The following is a 6,222-nucleotide window of genomic DNA, read 5'->3' on the forward strand; positions in this document are numbered from 1 at the left end:
AAAAAAGTGTTTAAAAAAGACTTTTAATGATAAAGTTTGCATAGTTAAACATATATATTCAGAAATCAGTTTTCATAAAACCATACAAGTTATGATAAACCTTGATAAAACCCAGTTCTGTTATCGTAAAACCTCTTATAAAATATAAAAGAAAGCACTATATAACTGGAGTAAAAAATTTAGACAGTAATAAGCACTGTACACTATAGTAAGTCTGTTCCTTTCACAAAACTTGTGAGCGACGGTCCCGTTGTATTTATGTCTGGAAATGTCGCCTCTTAAGTGGATACCATATTTATTCAAAGGAACTACAGTACATATCAATTGTTGTTCTGGCTGTTTGGGTCTATTTTTATTTACACCTAAGCGACTTGCCTCCATCATAGGCGGATCCAGGGGCCGTGGGGGCCCGCCCCCCCTTTTCGTGGAAAAAAATTGGTTGATTATATAGGGAATCATTGAAGCATGACTGGAGCGGCCCCCCCCCCTTAGGTCAGTCAGCGGGCCCCCCTTAGAAAAAGTTCTGGATCCGCCACTGTCCATTTTGCAGAACATAAGATACCTATATGTGTGGTCACCAACAATTACAGACTTATCATCTGTTTGTCTCTGAATTGACAATGAATATCTTGACAGCTCAAACATGTGAACACTACATATAATTTGAAATCATGGCTTTGTTACTCTCAGTTTTGTAAAAGAAAAAGAGTATGAACTTACTCAAACTCAATTCAAACAGGGGGAATACTGCATAAACAAACCTTTTAGAGCAATGAATATTTAACTTTTCTGTTATATATTACCTGTTTTACCTGTAAAATGACGCAAATGAAGTTTAATTTTTTGGCGCAAATGAAATATAACCTTGTGGCGCAAATGAAAGATTGGATTTTTTAAAAATTGGCGCAAATGAAATGCACCCCCCGAAATGACAATGTAAAACAATTCAAACGAGAAAACTGCTTATTTATATACAAAAAATGAACGAAAAACAAATATGTACTACGTAAACAAACGACAACCACTGAACTTGGGACAGGCACATACATAAAGATTGTTTCTACCACACATACCCAACACGTTTACTTGATAAGACCTGTCATTATCGATCACAATATTGTAATTTAAAAATACAGAAAATCTGTTGGCGAATAAGAGTACGGGAAAACAATAAATATTTGTGAAATAAGATTTTATAAAAAAAGAAAGTCTATCAGTGTTTATAGAAAAAAACATTCAAGATAGAATATATAACACATATATTCGTCTTTTTTTCGTGTTTAATTTAAAGTATCTTATTACTTTAAGTTAGAATAAAGTAATGGATCCTTTTATAATGCAAGTCACTCTAGAATAAAGTAAGGGATCCTTTTATAATGCAAGTCACTCTAGAATAAAGCAGGTTCATATTAGTTTTATATTATATTCTTGTTTTATATATGAATGAAATATTTGCCACTGGACGTTAAAACATCACCAATACATAAGTTCGATGGACAGTTGATAGCACGATTGCTGTTGTTTTTTGTCTGAGGATAGAATATTTGTGCATATTTTGAAAACGAAATCAAATCATGCAGTGTGATACTTATATGAATTGTCAGGATTTTGATATATTTAAACGGATTTCGTGGATCTGACCCTTCTCCGAATAATAAAGTTTCAGTGAATAAATGTGCCATTACCTGAATAAAAAAACAGCGATTAATAAGGATCCGTGTTGAAGGTCCTCCCCAGACCTATATATAATTGTTTACTTTTTACACATAGTGACTTGGATGGAGAGTTGTCACATATTTCATGACACTCATACCACATCTTCTTATATTTATATATATGTGTCCCGTGTTTAAATCTTAATTTAAAATTCAAAACTGTGTTGAAGTGTTAAAAGTTATATTCCTTTCTGCATAGAAGAAACAACGGATGGAAATGGATAACTATTTTATTTAACAAAATGTAGAAGCATTCTAAAGAAGCGATCGGCGTTAGAAGTTTGCAAGGTAATTGAAATTGTTGAAGACAAATCCTAATTAGAGTTATCTTCCTTTAACTGTTTAACCAACATTTAAATATATGGTACAGGACATGGTGTTGATTGACCATCGAATTTGTAGCAAAGTCAGAGTTTTTGCATCGTGTTCGGGGCTCGCTGTTTCTTTGAGACGAAGAACAATAATCAGTAAAATAAAGTGTTATTCTTTTTTTTGTTCATGTTTGTGATACTTTGTGTGATGAATTTGAATCTTACTTTTGTAGTTTAATGCATACCACTGGCCAGTCCGAGATTAATCTGAAGCCCAACGACTGTTTTGCCAGACAAGCTGGAGTCGTGGGGACGGAAAAGTTTTCGAACTAGTATTTCAATGTTAAATGGAGTAATAATTAGCATCATTCATGATGAAAATATCTCTTTTTCATGTTCTGTAATCTTTCAGGTCCTGCAAATATAACGTAAAAGGATAACCGTAATCCAAAAAGGGGAGAATTAATTGACTATGTTTCAGCAGATAATGGCAAATTTTAATCCGGGTATATTAAAACAATATATGTTAATGTCCATATACCTGGCCACACTTTGGAAACTCGTTTTGGATATACTGACGATACATAATTGTCATTTCTTATTACCTTTAATCTTTGATCTCGTATGGTACCAAAGTGTTTCATTCGTTAACCCGTGTCTGTAGCAGTAGACCTCGCTATGATAATAGGTGATTAACGAACAATAGCATGCTACTGTTTAAATGCTAAATGTGAAAAACAAACAATAGTAATTTTTATAAATAACAAAGTTATGACTATTCTGTTAAAAAAAATAATGCAAATTGTTTTTGGCAAGAAGGATCATCTGTTGAAAGAATTTTTATTTTCTACCCATTGTTAGATTATAGAAGATATTTTTTATTTCCAATTATGGGCCCCAAAGGGCATAAACATTACAACATCAATAATTTTCATGATATAATACAAACAATGAGATAAAAAAAAATAATAAAAAATATGAATACTTGTCTGTTTGTCAACAACCTTTCTTATCCCTTTCATGTCATGCTCAAATCATGTTCTTCTCCATATGAACGTATGAATCTATAATATGACGTGCATCTTAAAAACTAATATTATTGAATATTTTTTTTTTAAAACGGCGTTAGTCGTACATACTATATCTGTATATTATTGTTTTAATATTAATTATTAAATGATTGTATCTCAATTTGGAAGTACAAGATATACACTATTTTTTCGACTTTTAGATGCAGTTCATCGAGTTTTATATAAAAATGCATTCACAATTTCATAAATATCAGATATTCCGCCTAATTATGTGTAGATAAAAAAAAACCGACTGTGATATTATTTATCTCCATATATTTAGCCTACATAAGCCAATCAGATTATATAAATATGGCACAGTGTTCAGTTAGGCCATGTGAAATTTGTGAGAGTTCTCCAGGAAAAAGGTTTTGCATGGACTGCGAACAGTTTTTCTGTAAGCCATGTGAATTATCACATTTGAAAACAAAACCGTGCAGGAATCATGTTTTTCAAGATGCAGAAGACGCCAATGCGGAAGTAAAAAAACTCCCATATGTAACCAACACCAGGAAAAGTTTACCTTTTACTGTAATACCTGTACATCATTGATTTGTAACATGTGTTTGCCGATAGCACATAAAAAGCACGATTTCTGCCTGATAGATGAGGCTGCTTCAAAAACGCGACCTTGCTTGGACGTAAAGGTAAAAGCAACTGAAGGTAACATCAGTAGAGCCAAACAGCAAATCATCTCTTCTAGATTAACCCTCAAAAACTTTGAAGACGAAACAAACAAGGTTAAAGGGGATATTGTGGAAAGAGTTGCTGTAGTCATAAATGTTCTTGATGCCACGACGGATACTTACTTGAAATCAGTCGAAGAACACAGACTGAAAGAAATCAAGAAGATAAATCAAGAAATTATGAAGATAGAAAAGGAGACTGAAAAGGGCGTAGAAGTTTTGGATAAAATGAAAAGTTCGATAGATAGACAAAATAATATCATTCTGATGGAAGCCTTTAGTGAATTAACGAACACTTTAAAGTCAGTTTCTCTAGTTAGTATGGGTACAGAGTTACCAGCGCGGGTTCAGTTCTTTCCATGTTCAGCAGAACCCAACGCTCATCATCTGACCGGAAATTTGAACTTTGTAAATCCAAACGAATATCTGGTTGAAACTGATCCTGATAATCTGAGATTCATACCAGAAGTTGAAGTTTGTCAACAATATGACTACGATTAAATTAATGCCAAAACTATCAATCTTCGAGTATATCATGTATCATTGTATATCATCAGCTCAGTATTCATATTTCGGTACTGACATGATTTATAACAAACTTGTTTAAATGTCCATTTATTAATTTAGTACTTATTAAAAAACTTAATTATTTTTATGCCCTTTTGGTCATAGTGCTATTCAACTAAATCTATACAAATATTTCGCTTTGAGCGTTCTTGATGAAAGTAAAACAAATAAAAAAAGCGCTATGGACGCATGACAGTTATAACGTGTATTTTTTTTTTTTTATCAAAATTTAAGTTATGTAAATGAAAATATTTTTTACGAAACGCGTCTGGCGTACTAAGGCAGCAACCATTTGATTTTCTGGGGGGGGGGGGGGGTGGCTATGTTTTTTTTTCTGGACAAATTTATCTATTTTTTTCGCGACAAGTCGAACACAATTTATTTCTTTCAATTTTAGCATTACATATAGTGGCAGCTGAGGGTGAAACAAACAATTTTTTTCTCAGAATCAAAAACAAATTATTTTTTTCTCCAAAAACTAGAAACAAACTTTTTTTTCCAAAAAAAACCATAGCCCCCCCCCCCCCCCCCCCCCCCCCCCCCAGAAAATCAAATGGTTGCTGCCTAAATTATAATCCTTGTACCTTTGATAACTATTTATTGTATACTTTATCACATACAAAGTGCGAATTCAGATAGATCATGTTCACTGTCATACGTGAATATTACTATGGTTGATAAAGGAGAATTCGAAAAACTGTGTTGGTTAAAATTTTGAAAATACAAAATAATTCATTTTATTTGTATGATTCAACACAGTGTCATTATAACATTACTTCACAGTGTACACTAACATGTTTAAAGTCCAAATATGTGTAATTAAAGCAACATAATCTTGAATATCAATTATTGAAAGCGATTCATGTTAAAACTGTAAGTGCGATGCATTATCACTGAATGTGATCTTTGGAGATAAGATGAAATTTCGTCGACATTTTAGGTAACAATTTGACATTCAAAAACTGATTTGATGACTTTATTATATTGATGATATTTACAATTTAAAAATCGAAATTTATCGTTCATCTTTAATTGAATAAACACGGGATAAAAACGAAGCAAGTGAACTTATAAAGTATTTGAAATGAGGACATGGACAGTGTGTCTCTTATTTCCGATTCCCTACCCCTAACTCCCATCCACGTTTTCCTGTACAATATTCGGTAAAAAGTATCCTTAGAATACCCCTATGTTTTCTTCCCTTTTTAGTGGTGCCCGATTCCTTCCCCTCATTTCCGATGTTGCCTTACTCATGTCCAACATCCACCTCCACTGAAATGGACGACGGAACATTTCTAGTTAAAGTTATCTCCCTTTTTTTCCAAAATGTCGTTATATAAATTGCAGGAATATGATTTGCTGACCATTTAAATTGAAGTGAGTTGAGATTTGCTCAGTGTTGAAGCCTCGCTGTGACTGTTTTGTCTGTCTGTTTTGCTCACACATTGTTGTCAATATAATGGAATTTCATGCGACTGTCATAAAAGTTAGAGGTTTAGCAAGCTATAAAACCAGGTTGATTTCATAAATGCAAGTGAAGTTAGTATATTGTTGTTAAGGTGGAGGGTATTGATAATTTCAAAATTAAAATCGTCTCGTTTGTTATAGATCCTGGTACTGAGATGAACGCTTATGTCAAGTTCGAGGTACATAGTTCTAAAAATGAAACAGAGGAAGACGTGTCTGTTGTTTCTTTAATTTCTAGTTCTGGAGGATATATTTTAAACGACCACCATCTAGCTAATGACTAGTTCTGTTTGATTCTGGTAATAAATTTTGCCAAATTTGCCTTTAAATATTCGGTTTTGATCGTTCCTGATGTTGCTAGATAAATCAAGAAAAGACACCGTGAAAAGCGCTTTTGACGCATCGT

Source organism: Mytilus galloprovincialis, chromosome 12, assembly GCF_965363235.1.
Source record: "Mytilus galloprovincialis chromosome 12, xbMytGall1.hap1.1, whole genome shotgun sequence".
Taxonomy (NCBI): domain Eukaryota; kingdom Metazoa; phylum Mollusca; class Bivalvia; order Mytilida; family Mytilidae; genus Mytilus; species Mytilus galloprovincialis.